Genomic DNA, 15,252 nt, shown 5'->3' on the forward strand with positions numbered 1-15,252 from the left:
TCAGCCATCAGAAAGGATGAAAGCTTACCATTTACATCAACGTGGATGGCACTAGAGGGTATTATGCTGAGCAAAGTAAGTCAGTCAGAGAAAGACAATTATCATATGTGGAATATAAGAAACATGGCAGAGGATCATGGCAGAGGGGAAGGGAGGGAAAATGGAATGGGAAGAAATCAGAGAGGGAGACAAACCATGAGAAACTCTTTAACTATGGGAAAGAAACTGAGGGTTGCTGGGAGGTGGGGGGGGGGATGGGGTAACTGGATGACGGGCATTAAGGAGGGCATGTGATGTGATGAGCACTGGGTGTTATATGCAGCTGATGAATTACTGAACTCTACGTTTGAAACTAATGATGTGCTATATGTTGGCTAATTGAATTTAAATTAAAAAAGAATGGGTTTATTTACCATTGTTCATAAAAAGTAATATAACATGTATGGTTGGTTATTAGAAAACATACATGTTAGTTCTATTATGGAAATCTAATTCACATCTATTGGATGACAAGGTTAGGAATTTCAGGCATCAGGCATGATTGGATCCAGAAGCTCAAACCATGTCCTTAGGGCTCTTTCTCCACTTTTTGGCTCTGCTTTCTGCTCTGTCTTGCCTTCACTTTAAGGCATGGTTTCTGCCTTAGATATTGTGAAAGCAGGAAAATAAGTCTCCCAACAATTTTTGGCTTATTATGATCTTTTCAGCTTGAAATTCCAGAGGAAAGGCAAGGCTCTTTCTCTTACAATGTTCAGATATTAAGTCTTGGAGGCTTAGATTGGGCCATGAGCTCTCTCTGAACCATCCACTATGTCCAGGGAGACAGAGAACTTTCCTTGGCTAGCCTGAGTCATGTCACAGTCTTGAGGGTAGGGTGGTGATGATGGGGGTGGGGACAAGAGCACTATGATTGCCCTACCACAGCTGTTTGGGCAGGATGTGTTGTTCCCCAAAGAAGAAGGAGAATGTGGGTGTGCTAAATCAACAGCTGTCCATAAAAACCATGGAAATAAGAAAGGACACAATCACTGGTAATTAACACTGAGGACGTTCATGCACACAGATGTGTGTGCATGTGCAGAAAGATGTTTCTGCTACTTTAAGGGAAAAGAAAATCATGATAGAAAAGAGTTCATATAATAACATCTCATTTTTAATTTTTTGAGGTATGTATATTCTATTTGCATATGCACAAATATATATGCTTTGACAGTATAATAATGAAATATGCTATTTTTTGTTTTGTTTTTTAAAGATTTATTTATTTGAGAGAGAGAGAGAATGAGCGGGAGGGGCAGAGGGAGAGAATCCTCAAGCAGACTCCATGCCGAGTGCAGAGCCTGACACGGGGCTTGATCCCAGGACCCCGAGATCATGACCTGAGCCAAAATCAAGAGTTGGCCACTTAACCAACTGAGCCACCCAGGTGCCCCTGTTATGTTTTGTTTTGTTTTGTTTTTAAATCATGAACACCATTCCTTGTCATTAAGTATCACCCTATACTATCCTTTCTGCAGGCATATTTTGTATTATGGTTGTAGAATGATCCAGCTGATACCTGAGCTCCTTTTGGAGAGTTGGACAGCATGTGTAGAGCTGGTGTTGGGATTTGCTGTCCCAGCTATCCCTGCTAACTTGTGTTTCAGGTCAGAGGATGTCTACCTAGCATCTCCTTTTTGGGTCCTTTCTGATGGGACCCAGTCACTCAGGTCCCAAGCAGGCTTGGTGAGTTGAGTGGGACCTTTAAGCGGTAGGGTATCGACTACATCTGAAATAGGAATGTCAGTGCCCAGGCATTTATATATAGGTCTTTGTCTCAGCAGCCTGTGCAGAGCTGGCACTTTTCGGGTCAAGGCAGGAAAGATCAGGGACAAGTAAAAGCTGCAGGAATTGGTTGGTGGAAAGTAGGTTGTTCCAAAGCTGAGGTTTGGGTTTGGGCTTGACAGTCACTTAGTGTGACCCCAGAGAAGTCATGTGCACATCTCATGTGCCTTGTAGAACCATGGAAGATGAGACAGCTAGCTGCAGATGAAGTGTGTGTGTGGGGGTGGGTGGCAGGAAGGGAAGCAGGGAGTGGGCTGAATACCTGCCATTTGCTTTGGGCTCTCAGGAGCCCTGATTGAACTTGGTGCTGGCTTCGATGGCAGTAGAAAACCCATCAGGTCACTAGCATGTATCAGGCTAGTGGGGGGCCTTTTTGTTGGTGGGACCCTCCACTGGTGGCCCTGCAAAAGGCCCCTCGCTTCACTTTTGGGAAGAGGTCACCTGTTATCTGACTGACTCACCCAAGACATAGGTGGGAAGCTTGGAGAGAAGAGAAGCCAACCGCTCCTCCATCTCAGGGCAGGGCCTTTCAAACTGTGGGCCCCTTTTCCTCAAAGGAAGTGACATTTGGGTGGGAGAGCCTGGGGGTTGTCAGTATAGGCCCCGTGGATTTGACTTTGGCTCTACTTCTTGCTGGCTGTATGGCCTTGAACAAGTTCCTTAATTTTTCTAATTAATTAATTAATTAATTCCCAGTTTCCTGGGAATGAAAACAACAGCTATCTTATAGGCTCGTTGGGAGTATTAAATGAGATAATGTATATAAAAATGCTTAGCATAGGACCTGGCGCATAGTCAGTGCTCAATAAATATTAGCTGATGCTATTAACAGATAATAGAGATAAAGGTGGACTTGCTTTGATTGAAGAAGAGATGAGAGATGTCACCTTCTAGAACATCGTATTTAATATCATACACATATAGTTACACAGAAGCAAAAGAACGAGCATCCCAGCACGTTGTAGAAAGTGCACTCAAATTGGAACTTTTGCGATTCCTGCATTCTAGCTGGGATTTTGGCCCAAGCTCATGTTAAGACTTTGAGTTAATTCACTTCTCTGGGCCTCAGTCTCCCCATTTGTAAAATGGGCTCTCAGATGGCCGGTCTTCAGACTGTTCTCTGGTGTGTTCAGGTTTCAGAGAGGTGCTAGTGATTGCTGGGGTGGGGGTGGGGAGTTCCAAGCTGACAACTCTGTAACAACCAGACAACAATCAGTTTGACATATTGGGGTTCTACATAAGATTCCTTTTGAGAATAGGGTTCCACCACTTACAGTCTTCGTTGCCAGTTGCTGAGTGTTCTTGGGGCTCCGGCCCTGTGCAGCATGAGACTAGAAATCTAAGGGCAATTCCATCTTCTTATTACAGTGTTGCTGTGACAGTGCCTCATAAAACTCCTTATTTTAAAGATGAGCAAAGTGAAACTCAAGGGGTTCAAGCAATGGGTCCAAAGACCAGCAGCGGATGCCAAGGCTCCATATGTATTCTGGGCTCTCTGCTCTTATTCCAGTGTTCATTTCAGTCCATTGCTCTGCCTTTTGTAACCCTAGACACTGCATTTTATAAAATGGGACCTCCACAGGCTGGGTAAATTCAGTGTTCCCGATAAGCCACCCATCTTAAAATATCGCCATCTGGCTGTTCTCACATCTCAGACACATTTGTCATGAAAAAAGGGCAGATAGACATCCAGTCTTCACTTGACCTTTAAATTACCTCTCTTATCAGCTGTGGCAGATCCGCTGCTCTTTTTGAGAGCAGGTGGGCTGACATGAGACTGATTGGTTTTCTCTGCAGGGGATGTGACTTGGCCCTCTCCAACCCTTTGACCTGCAGAGGTCCTCTGAGCTCTGAGAGCTTAGCCAGAAACAAGAGCATGGATTAATAAGGCAGGATGGTGGGGTTCTCTGTGCCTGGATCTGGGACAAGGAGCGAGTAGCTGATGAAAGAAGAAGACCCGTCTTTGGGACCTTGGACAAATCCCATGGTTTCTCCCTTCCCAGGATTTAGGATCCTTGTGACAATTAACTGAGAAGTTAGACAAGTGGACAAACTCAGCAGCCCAGGATGGACCAATGCAGAAAGTTTGAACTCAGAAGCTGTTGCGCTGTGGTGGAAAAGTGGGAGCTTTGGATCCAGCAGATCTGGATTTGAATCCTGGACCCGGTGCTTATAAGAGAGAAAGTAAAGTGGTACGGTGGGCTGTGAAAACCTTGGGCAGGTCACTAAACTCTGTGGTTCAGTTCCATCTGGAAAAAAGGAAAGAAGCATGCTAAACTTTCAGGATTATCCTAGGTGTTAGGATAATCCACTTGCCTGGTGCCCACCTAATAGTAAGTACTCAAAATGGTAGTTTTGTTGTTGATGTGAAATGCTTTATAAAATAAAGCCCGAGGGGCTTATGAGGGGTGGTGATTATTTTATTGGTTAACAGGATAATCTGTTCCTGTTGGACCAATTGATAGCAATTAGTCACCTCACAAAGAGAAAAGATTTTGAGTGGGCCAGAACACATGAGCTTCCTTGGTGCTTTTGTCTGGTGGGATGTTTGGTCGCATTCTGCTATGAAACAACTAGTTGTTGAACTATGGAGCTGAGTCCTGCGCTGGCTAAAGAAGGCCACATTAGAAAAGACTTAGAGACATCGTAGCCCTTTGGGAGCAAGCCCATCATGAGCCAGTATGTGATCTGGCTGCCAACACAGATAATAGGCTCTTGGAGTACATTAACAGAAGTAGCACGCCTAGAATGAGGGAGGAGATGGTCCTTTTTCATTCTCTTCTGGCTGGGATACACTTAGAAATCTGGGTTCAGTTCCCATTGTCAAACTTGAGTGGTGTCCTGAAGAAGGTGGTTGAGATCAGAAGGGTCTGGAAACCTTGCCAAATGGGAAACAAAGGAAAGAGCTGCAGATATTTATCCTGGAGAAAAGAAGTATCAGGGTGATCAATGACTTTAAATCTCTGAAGGGCTACTGGTTCTGTGGGACACCAGGGTCGCAGGGCTGGGGGTGAGGGTGTGGCAGAGTCAGTGTCTTTTGGACACAGTCACAAGGAGGTATGTTCAGCTCAATTTAAGAAGAGGCCTTGTAGCAAAGAGACCTCTCGCATGGAACTGGGCGACCTTATGAGGTGGTGTGTACCCTGGCCATAGAAACATTCAAACAGGCCAGCCGGACTGAAGCAGTGTGGGGTAGAGTTTTGAGAACAAGATTTGGCATCAGATCTGGGTTCGAATCGTGGCTCTGCAATTGCTCAGCTGGGCAAGGAAATAAGCCTTCTCTAGATACAGTTTCCATAGCAAAAAGAGGGAGATAGTGCTTATATTCCTGGATTGTGAGGATTAAATGAGATAATATATGTAAAGCCTTTAATCGTCCCTGTTACTATTATGTGGTTACTTGCAGAGAAGGTTGTGCTCACCAGGGTTTCCTTCCCGTCCCACAATTCTGGGATTCTATGAATAAATAGACTACTGCTTCCTCTTTAGTTGCTCTTTGTTCTGCGCTTTGAACCAATTGCTGTTTCATCACATTTTGTTCATAATATCACTCTAGTGAAGGCTGGACTGACATGATTGTTTTTTTTAGCATTTCTTCCTCATTCATTTAGATCATCTTCCCCAGCTGATGAATATTTTTGCTTAGCAGAAGTTTATTATTCCCCTCCCCCACCCATCCCAGTGACACAATTGAAACAACATTAGTCCGGTATTTAGTGAGAAAATAGTTTCATAATGGGAAACACTCACTTTGAGAGTTAATCTTTTTTTTCCCCTCAAACCACATTTTTTTCTTAATCCTAATTTAATGACAAATTACCATCGCTTGTCTTGGAGGCAGGTTCAAGAGGGGATAAGAGATGAGTGTTATGGAATTTTAGAGCCAGACGGACTCTCCTCCAGTCCCTCGTCTTCTAGAGGAGGAACTTGGGCCTCAGGGAGGTTGAGCTATGGACTCCAGATCACCACAGAGTAAATGGCGGAGCCACTGGGACGTGAATCTTTTCTTGCTGTACCAAGCTGTGTTTGCTGTGGATCCTGTTCCTCCATGGTCTAGCCTGCACCTGACAAGTTGTTAACTGCCTGAAGCTCAGTGCTTTGATCCACAAACTGCTGGTGTGGTGATAGTTCCTTCCTTGTGAGTACCAGGGGTAGGATCATGCAAGTAAAGCTGGTGCCTTATGCATGAAAATGTAGCTGTGGAATGAAGGGGAAATAATTTAAGGTGGTTACTATTCGTGCATATTATTTACCTGAGTGGTTCCCAGAGCTTTGCTGAGCTCCCCAAACAACCCTATGAAGTAGGTTTTATAATCTGTCTCTACTGTCGGGAGAACTCCGGAACTTCTGTTATTCCGCATTCCTGTCTTTCTTGTTACTCCTCAGACTTCATCTGTTTTCTGCAGGAATTGACCGTGAAACTCTTAACCTGAGCAGTTTCTTGGGGACTTGTTTCAGAACGGCAGAGAAGCAGCTTCTGGAGAGACGTCTCTTGTTCCACAGTCCGGGTGGAGACACCCTACCGTGTGGGGTGGGGCTTGGCAGCACCCAGAGGCAGGGGGAAGCAGGGTGAATCACCCTCTGTCTGCGAGGAGGAATTGGACTAATTATACCTTCCACACATGGAGCCCAGCCAGGGACTGTTTTGTCCCCCGGGGGACGTCTGGCAATGTCTGAAGACATTTTTTTGTTGTCACAGCTGGCAAGAGGGGGACGGTTGAGTGCGCAACTGGTGTCTAGCGGGGAGAGACCAGGGGTGCTGCTACCCGTCCTGCAGTGCCCAGGACAGCTCCCCACACTGAAGAATTATCCGACCCCAAATGTCAGTAGCGCTGAGGTTGAGACACCCTTCCTTATACGCATCCTATGATTGGGTCTTCACAGCAACTTGGCAAAGTCTGGGAGGAGGGAAGCTAATGTTTAATAAGGGTAATGGGACCTCTTTGGTGCCAGGCACTGAGTTAGGCTAGAGTGGGGAAAATAGATTTTAATCTGCATGTCAGCTCGGTCAGTTGGGAGGCTTTCTTGGATCGGTCTATTGACACAGATTCTGAGGCTCAGCAGGAAGGGAGGTTGTAATCAGTCAGCTCCCATTTCTGCCGCTATGTAGCTGTGCAGCCCTGGGCAATTACTTAACCTTTCTGCGCCTTAGTTTTCAGATTTACAGAATGTTTTTTTTCAGATTTACAAAATGTTTTTAAGTCTCTGGCTTAAATGACAGGTAAGAAATCACCTGGTCCTTGTGAAAAGGTTTTGAAAGGTTGAAAGTTAATTTCTAGTCACAAGGGGAGTTTCCACCAAGTAGAGCCATGCTAAAGGCTCTCCATAGGAGTGACACGAGAGAAGCTGGACACAGAGGGCCTGTCTGAACTCAGCACCAACTCTGAGAAAGCAGTCTTGGAGAATTTTTGAAAAATAAGGTTTAAATAAGAGATCAGGAGGTGGCGGGTTGAGTTCCAATTTAGTACCAATTTACTGTGTAACCTTGGACCGCCCCTCTCTGTGCCTGAGTTTCCTTCCCTATAAAGCAAAGGGTTTGGATGGAATAATATTTAAGTTTCCTCCTAGTTCAAACATGCAATGATTCAATCTAATTCAATTCATGAAATCAAAATATAAACGGGGAAGGCTCTCAAAGGGTGTCTAGTAGAAGTGTCCTTCTGTCTATTCGGTTAAATGCAAAAGAATGCTGTTCTAGCCCTTGGAGGAACCCCCAGCGTCTCTTCTGTTCCTCCGAGTAGCACTTGTTCTGGGAGGCGGCAGGGCAGTGGGAGCAGAGGGGCGGGGGGTGGAGGGGGGTGAGGTGGAGGTGGGGGCGGGGTTAAGAGAGGACCACCTTGTTTCACCAGCTTTCCTCCATCACTGGGCTGCCAGGCTCTTGTCATGGCACAGCAGGGGTGGGGGTCGTCTCCCTTTTGGATTGTATTTGTTAAAACTCCAGTCCATCTTTTTATTCTCAGGAGCAAATTATGACAACCATTGTGGGTTTACTTTCCTGCTGAAGAGCTCTTTGGAGCCTCTGGGAATGAGGGGTAGGAAGGGGTGGGTGGATCCTTAGACTATCAGGGTTGGAGGGACACAGAGGGACCATCGGTTTGGATCCCCATCTGGAGCACCAGTCTCTCCAGGTACCATCCTATCAAATGCTTATCCAGCCTTTATTTGACTGCCTCGAGGAAGCCCTCTATATGTTGGCATAGCCCTGAGTGATGGTCTTTTTACTGAGCTGAAATCTTTTCTGTCTTTTTTTTTTTTTTTTTTTTTTTTTTTTTTACTAATTGTTTCTGGCTCTGTCTTCTGTAGCCTCTCAGAAGAAATCTGTTTCCTTCTCAATTTTCAGGTTGGCCTTGCATCTTTTCCTCAGCTCGGTATCCTCTTCAACCTCACCCATTTCTCTTGTGACATAATTTGTAGACTTCTCATCATTCCTTGGGCCCCATCCTAATCTATTCATTCAATTACTCATTCAGTGAATATTTACTAAGTGCCTGCCATGTGCCAGGCATCGTGCTGGGTGCTGGTGATGGAGGAGTGCATGGGACCTGCTTCCTGGCTTCTGGAGTATGGTGGGAAAAACCATACATTGAGCAAAGAATTCTGGAGTTAGACTGGGTGGGTTTGAACTTGAGCTCTACTACTTACTATTCGGTGACACTGGGTAAGTTGTTCGGCCTTTCTGGTCCACAGTTTCCCCCATCTATTGAATGGGGGGAAATAATAATAGTAACTACCTCATTAGGGTTATTATTAGGAATTAATGAATGAAAAGTGCTTAGAGTCAAGCGTGGCACATTTTAAACGCCGAGAAAATGTTAGCTGTTGTTACTATTACTACAGTGGAGCAGAAGACGACACTCAGGTGTGTAGCCTGAGGAATTGTGGAGTCACAGAGAAGTTTGGTAAGGAAGTAGCATTTGGTTGAGGCTTGTAGGGTGAGCAGGGGCTGGCTAGGTGAAGAGGGAGAGGAGAGGAAACAGCACGTGCAAAGGTCCTAAGGAGGACAAGGTGCTGGGCATGTGGTAGGAGCTGAAAGCAAGCCAGTGTGGATGGAGCTTAGTTAGTGAGGGGGAGAACAGCGGGAGCTGGGAGCTGGAGGGGTACTGAGGCTGTGTTGTGCAGGACTTCTGAGGTCACTGGAAGGACTTGGGTCTTCTAATAGTGATGAAAATCACTCTGGCCGCTCTGTGGACTCTGAATATATGGAAATCTTTGGGGTCATCATCTCTCTTAATTTGTACCCTCTACTCTTACTACCACAACCAAAGGTCACCCTTGCTCTTTAGATGGTTTTATAAAACCAGTGGCTCACATCCAAGTCTCATTCCAGAGACCTTGCTTTCACTTACTGGTCTTCAAACTCCCCAAAGAATTACATGATAAAAGCTTAAAGTATTATCCCATACAGAAGACTGAAAATCCTTTAGGCTGGAAATCGCTAGATTACAAGAGCTCATTAGATTCCAATAGTGTGGGTTCAGGCATCGTAGCAGATGGTGGGGGCGATAGCTTTGGGCAGGGGCTCTTCACGTTGTCCTGAAATCCCGAGGCAGTCCTAGCCCTTTGCTCTCCAGGCACGGACACCTACAATTATGTGCCCATGGAGTCCAGCGAGGCCTCTGAACCAAGACTCAGGTGGGGAAAAAATTCTTTGACCTCATTCCTTTCCAAGAAGCTGAAACCCTGCTCCAAGGATCTCTTCCTCTCTTTCGTCAGTGGCACTAAAAAAACAGGGCAAGACTTAGGTGGATTGTCAGTGACCTGTTGACATCAGAGTGACAGATCGAATAATTTATTTTCTTCTAAATCCGGATTATGCTGCTGTAACTCCCAGGAACTATTTTTAGTGCCCATCAGACTTGTTTGGGTTGTGATTTGTTGAGGTGTGCACACACGCATGCACACACACACACTGCTCAAAGAAACGCACACACTGGGATGGAAGCGGGTGTGCGTATCTGTTCACGGACCACCTCAATCCCAATCACACACTCAGCCCCCAGCTCACAATGTCTCAACTTCGCCTACAGTCCCATCCCCTGCACCGATAAACACATCCCACTCAGGCCTGCCTTTAGTTCTGGAGAGGTCGTTTGGCCATCCCTGTGTTCTCTAGGTCTGGTTAACTGCCTGAAAAGTGGTTAGGATCTTGCTGTTTATGGTGCTGTTGGTGGACCAGCAGCGTTGGCATTACCTGGGGGCTGGCAGACACGCATTTTGGGCCCCACTGCAGGCCTCCTGAGTCAGAATCTGCCTTTTAATGAGATCCCTGGGTGATTTGTGTGCGTGCTGAAGTTGAGAAGCCCTGGGCTAGAATATTTGCCTTCCTTGGCAAACACAACAGTGGCTCCACCCAGAGTGGCTCTCCTTTTATGTTTTACGTTAATGGCTTCCACAGAGGATTTTACTGGAGAAAGAGCTCCCCTGCTAGGTTGTGTGTAAAAACGGCCACACCACACTGTGCTTGTTGGCTTTCAGGCTTGGAAAATCTGTCCTCTGTGGCCGCATTTTTCCATCTGGGGCCTTCTAGTATACTTTTCCTTGAACTTTCTCTCCCACCTCCTGTTCCTTTGCATGACTAAACCCCATCCAGCTTTCTGAGCTCTCAGCTTTAACTCATCCCTCTAGGAGGCTTCCAGTCTACAGTGAATGTCTCTTTCCTCTTAGCACACTTGGAATTATGTGCTCAGTATCTGCCTTCTCCAAGAGATTGCAAAGTCCATCAGGTGAGGAATCACTTGTCTTTTTTTTTTTTTTTTTAAGATTTTATTTATTTTTGAGAGAGAGAGCACATAAACAGGGGGGAGGGACAGAGGAAGAAGCAGACTCCCCACCGAGCAGGGAGTCCAATATGGTACTTGATCCTAGGACCCTGGGATCATGACCTGAACCGAAGGTAGGTGCTTAACCAACTGAGCCACCCAGGCACCCAGGAATCACTTGTCTTGTTACCCGTACAGGAACAGTAAATATGCACTGAAAGAACAAAGGATTTAGGTAGCTTACTCAAAGAAGAGTGGGAGTAAAAGGTATTCATGAAGAAAACATTTTTTTAAAAGATTTTATTTATTTATTTATTTATTTATTTGAGAGAGAGAGTGTGTGAATGGGAGAGGGGGAGAGGGAGAGAGAGAATCTCAAGTAGACTCCATGCTGAGCACGTTGTGGCGCTTGATCTTACAACCCTGAGATCATGACCTGAGCCAAAACCAAGAGTTGGACGCTCAACTGACTGAGCCACCTGGGTACCCCATGCAGAAAACATTTCTTGGGCATCTACTATGTGCCAGGCAGCGTACTGGGTCTTGAGGACACACACAGTTCAGGCCTGGGTCCTGATTTCAGTTGCTCATGGTCTAGCAGGTGGAGATGGACATGTAGACTCCTAAGTATAGGTGGGAGTTCCTATCAGTTGCCATGAGACACAAAGGAAGAATGGGGTTACTATACTTCGTCCCTGAGATGATTTGTTAGTATCTCAGCCAGGACTTTGGGCTCCTTTGTTTCCCTGTGAGGAATTGGCTGCTTCAGGGAACTTTCTCAGAAGGAACCCTTGGTTCAGAGGACATTCTGAATCTTGATTCTGAATTTTTCTTAATTTCCATGGGTAAATTTCTTTCAGATATTGATTTTTTTAAAGAATAAATATTTGATTTAACCTCTCTTTTTAACAATGCTCCTCTATTTCAGTTTGTTGGGGATAGTTCCCTATCCTTCATTTTTTCCCAAAGGTCAGATGAAGAACAAAGACAGAACAAGGGCCTGAATAAGGAAAACCTTGGATAGGGAAGGCAGTTTCTTTTTCCTTTCCTGCCTTTTCTCCTTCTATCCCTCCTTCCTTCCCTCTCTTTTCTCCAGTTCCTGGGATTCAGTATCATCTGTCTCCACACATGACTTAATTAATTATCTAGTGGAGCAAACAGATAAACAATTGCAGCAAAGTGTGGCATATGATCTGAAGGGAGAGAGAAGTTGCTCTGGGAGCACGTAGCAGAAGCTTCTGTCCTGGCCTATAGTCAGGAAAGGCTCCTGAAGGACATGGCATTTCAGCTGAGAGCTGGGGAACGAATAAGTGTTAAGGGAAGAATCAAAGGTTGAGGTCAGTGTGTGTGTGGGGGGCAGTCAGGGTGGTGGGAGCGTACCAGGTAGGGCACAGCATGTGCAAAGGCCCGGAAGCAGAGGGGGCCCAGGATGCTGGGGGAGAGCTGGGAGGAGAGCTGTTGTGGCTGGACCAGAGAGAGTTTGGAGAGAAGGGTTTGGGGCTGAGGGAGTGAAACAGCGGCCTTACCACCAGCTCTCAGTAAACCCACTTTAAGTTGTTTGGACTTAATCGTGGGCAAATGGGGGGCTAATGAAGGGTTTTAAGCTGAGGAGTGGTATGATCAGCCCGGAGTAAGATTATTAGTGTGGAGAATGTATCGTGGGATGTTTAAAGTCAGGGCAAGGGGTTGGGGGCAGTTGTAATTGCTCAGGTAGAGAGCAGAGTAGGATGTGCGATCCTGGAGACTGGGTCTAATGGTGCTTCAGGCCGCCTAGACCCCGACCACCACTCAGGGAGCTCTGATCTGGCGTCATGCCTGTGCTAAGTGCTTCATAATTTGACTTCATTCAACCCTTGCCGCCTCCTGCCAAGCGTTTTCACCTTCTCCTGTCAAAGGGGACAAGGATCCATGCCTTGTGTTTCCCTAGGGAGTCTAACAACTACCAAAATAAGATGCTTTTTAGGAGAGGGCTTTGAAAAATGTAAGCTGCTCTCATACGGAGGATTATAGCTGGGAAGTGAATTAATGGCATGTTATGACTCCTGTCCCGACATGGGCAAATTGGGGGTGAGCGATGTGTAGGAATTTCAGAGACCTCCAAAGGCCCTCAGCCCTGAACTGCTTTCTCTGACACCTGCAGATATGCAAAATTCTACCATGGAAACACAAGGCCAAAGGAAAGTCTGCTATTCAGGGGCCATGAACGTATTCATGTTGCTGAAGAGCACAATGTGTGCATGACTTAGGTACTGACATCTTTTTCTGGCCTCAGTTTCCTTGTCCTGAAATGTGAACTTTCACGCATTCACCTACAGTCCTCCTAAATCCACAAGAGGTAGGTGGAGAGGTCTGGGATTATTGTTCCCACTTAACAGATGGGGAAACGGGGGAAGGCACTGGAAAGGAAGGGACTTGCCCAAGGTCAGCAGCAGCATTGGCTATAGAGCCTGGGGCCTTCCCAGCGCTGGCAGTCCAAGGTCTGAGTCCGCCTTAGCTGAGCCAACCTGACGTGGGAGGTGGGAGCGAGCAGAGGACTGGGGAGAGGATAAAGGTAGGCAGGGCATTGGTGTCCCGGTGGGAGCCCACCTGCCTGAGACTTCCTGGCACTGCCTTCAGCTGCAATCTGTTTGGGTGATGGGCTCTCCCTCTCCCAGCCCTGGGGCTGTCCTCTGTGCTCATTCACTGTATTTGCCTTCTGCTTTGCCACTGGGGCAGGGAAGTCAAGAAGCATTTGCTTTAATTTTGCATATTTACTTTTTAGACAAGTGAGAAATGGAAGTGGATCAAGGGGACATGTCAGGCCAGAAGAGGGGAGGCAGGAAACGTCCCTGATGGAATATTAGCCAAAGCTCTTCACCAGGCCTGTTAAAGGAGGCCAGTGATGATGACATTCAAGATATTTTGTGGGAGGAGAGTTCTCTGTGTCTCAGATAATTCTTCTGTCTCCATCATCACACTTCACCCCTTTCTGGTACTTTCCTGGTAGGTTTGGTGTAGGGACAAAATGTTATGAAGTATATAGAGGTGCCCAGCTATCACGAGCAACTCCAGTCCTCCTCTCCCTCCTTCCTTCCTGCATTGTACCAGGTACCATCTTAGTAATAATGCTCAAGTTGCTTGCATTTATGGAACACTCGCTATAAGCCAAACACTTTGTTGAACTCACACGGGTGCGTCGTCCCTCGTAACCTCCAGAACAACCTTCTAAGGAAGGGAATGTGACTCTCCTTTTGCAGATGAAAACACAGAGGCCCAGAGAAGTGAACTTGCGAGTTAACACAGGATGTGGGAGAGCTAGATTTTGAATCCAAGGTGTCTCCAAACTCCTTCCTACCGCTCAGCACCCCCTAAGTATCGTCTCCTTTCTCAAATGTGTCTGAGTTCCCTCTACTGGCTCGCTTGCCCCTAACACAGCGGCTCTCCACCTTGGCCACAGGTTGGAATCACCAGGGCAGGTCTAAACACATGGATGCCCGGGTCCCACCCCAGAGGTGCTGATGTAATTGGCTGGGGCCTTGGGATTCTGAAGAGCCCCCAGGTGATTCTAGTGTGCAGCCAGGATTGGACTCGGAGCCGGAAAGTGCTGGTAGTGTCATGGGTCGACTAGGTGTTTGCTTAATCACGGGATCTCAGACTCAAATACCTAGAGGGACCACGCAGGGAAGGTAAAAACAGTATGGTTCAAAATGTAAAAAAAACCCAACAGTGATAGTATGCTTATATAGGCAACTGGCCTTGACCTTAGCGTTAGGAGGACAGTAGGGGGTGGTAGGGGCAGCTGTAAACTCAAGAGCTCTTGTCCATCTAAGGAGAAGCCACTCTACTATCATCAGTTACTGTCCTCTGGGCCCAGTATGGCCAAGTCTTCTTTTTCTCAAGAGAAGATGCAAGTCAGTATTTATTATGGGAAATTTCCCAGTTTTTAAATGTTGACAATCACTTTTAAAATATTAAAACACCATATGGATTAAAGAGGCCTAGGACTCAGATGTACCTTGTGGGCCACCAGTTCAGGTTCTTTGCCTTAATTTTTCTTTTTTTTTTCCTACAAACTCTCAGAAACATGGTCCTTAGGGCTTCTTTATCTGACCACAAATCACCTTGTCTGGTTAATTTACATTAAACTTAGAATTTTTAAATTGATAAATGTAATATGTGTATTCATTATAGAAAATGTAAAACATGCACATCAAGGACAAATAAAAAGTATCTATAATTTTCTACCCAGAAATAAATATGTTCTATTTACTTTCATTCTTCATTTCTCTATCATGTACAGATCTTTATACATGGAGCATTGTTGAAAATATAGATCCCTGGATCCATACTTGGACTAAGTGAGTAGGCCCGAGTGAGGCCTGGGAATCTGAATGTGTAATATGTTTGGAGATGATTATGATGTACATCTGGAATTGTGATGCTCATTTCTTAAAAAAAAAAAAAGAGCTTTACAAACTTAAGCTGTGGGGCGCCTGAGTGGCTCAGTTAGTTAAACGTCTGACTCTTGATCTCAGCTCAGTTCTTAATCTCAGGGTTGTGAGTTCAAGCCCCATGTTGGGGTCCACACTGGGCGTGGAGCCTACCTAAAAAAAAAAAACAAACAAACCAATAAAAGGGGCACCTGGGTGGCTCAGTCAGTTAAGCATCTGCCTTCGGCTCAGGTCATGAT

The 15,252-nt window shown here is 45.9% G+C and overlaps 1 long non-coding RNA gene across 1 annotated transcript in view; it reads left to right on the forward strand.

The window, feature by feature from the left end:
• LOC118006630 overlaps window positions 1–15,026 on the forward strand; it is a 154,421-nt gene extending 139,395 nt beyond the window's left edge. The window contains exon 6 of the long non-coding RNA XR_004678144.1: window positions 14,863–15,026. This is a non-coding gene — a long non-coding RNA (uncharacterized LOC118006630). The remainder of the gene's footprint in view (window positions 1–14,862) is intronic.
• The last annotated feature ends 226 nt before the right edge of the window (window positions 15,027–15,252 follow it).

Source organism: Mirounga leonina, unplaced genomic scaffold, assembly GCF_011800145.1.
Source record: "Mirounga leonina isolate KUSES-001 unplaced genomic scaffold, KU_Mleo_1.0 Mir_98, whole genome shotgun sequence".
Taxonomy (NCBI): Eukaryota; Metazoa; Chordata; class Mammalia; order Carnivora; family Phocidae; genus Mirounga; species Mirounga leonina.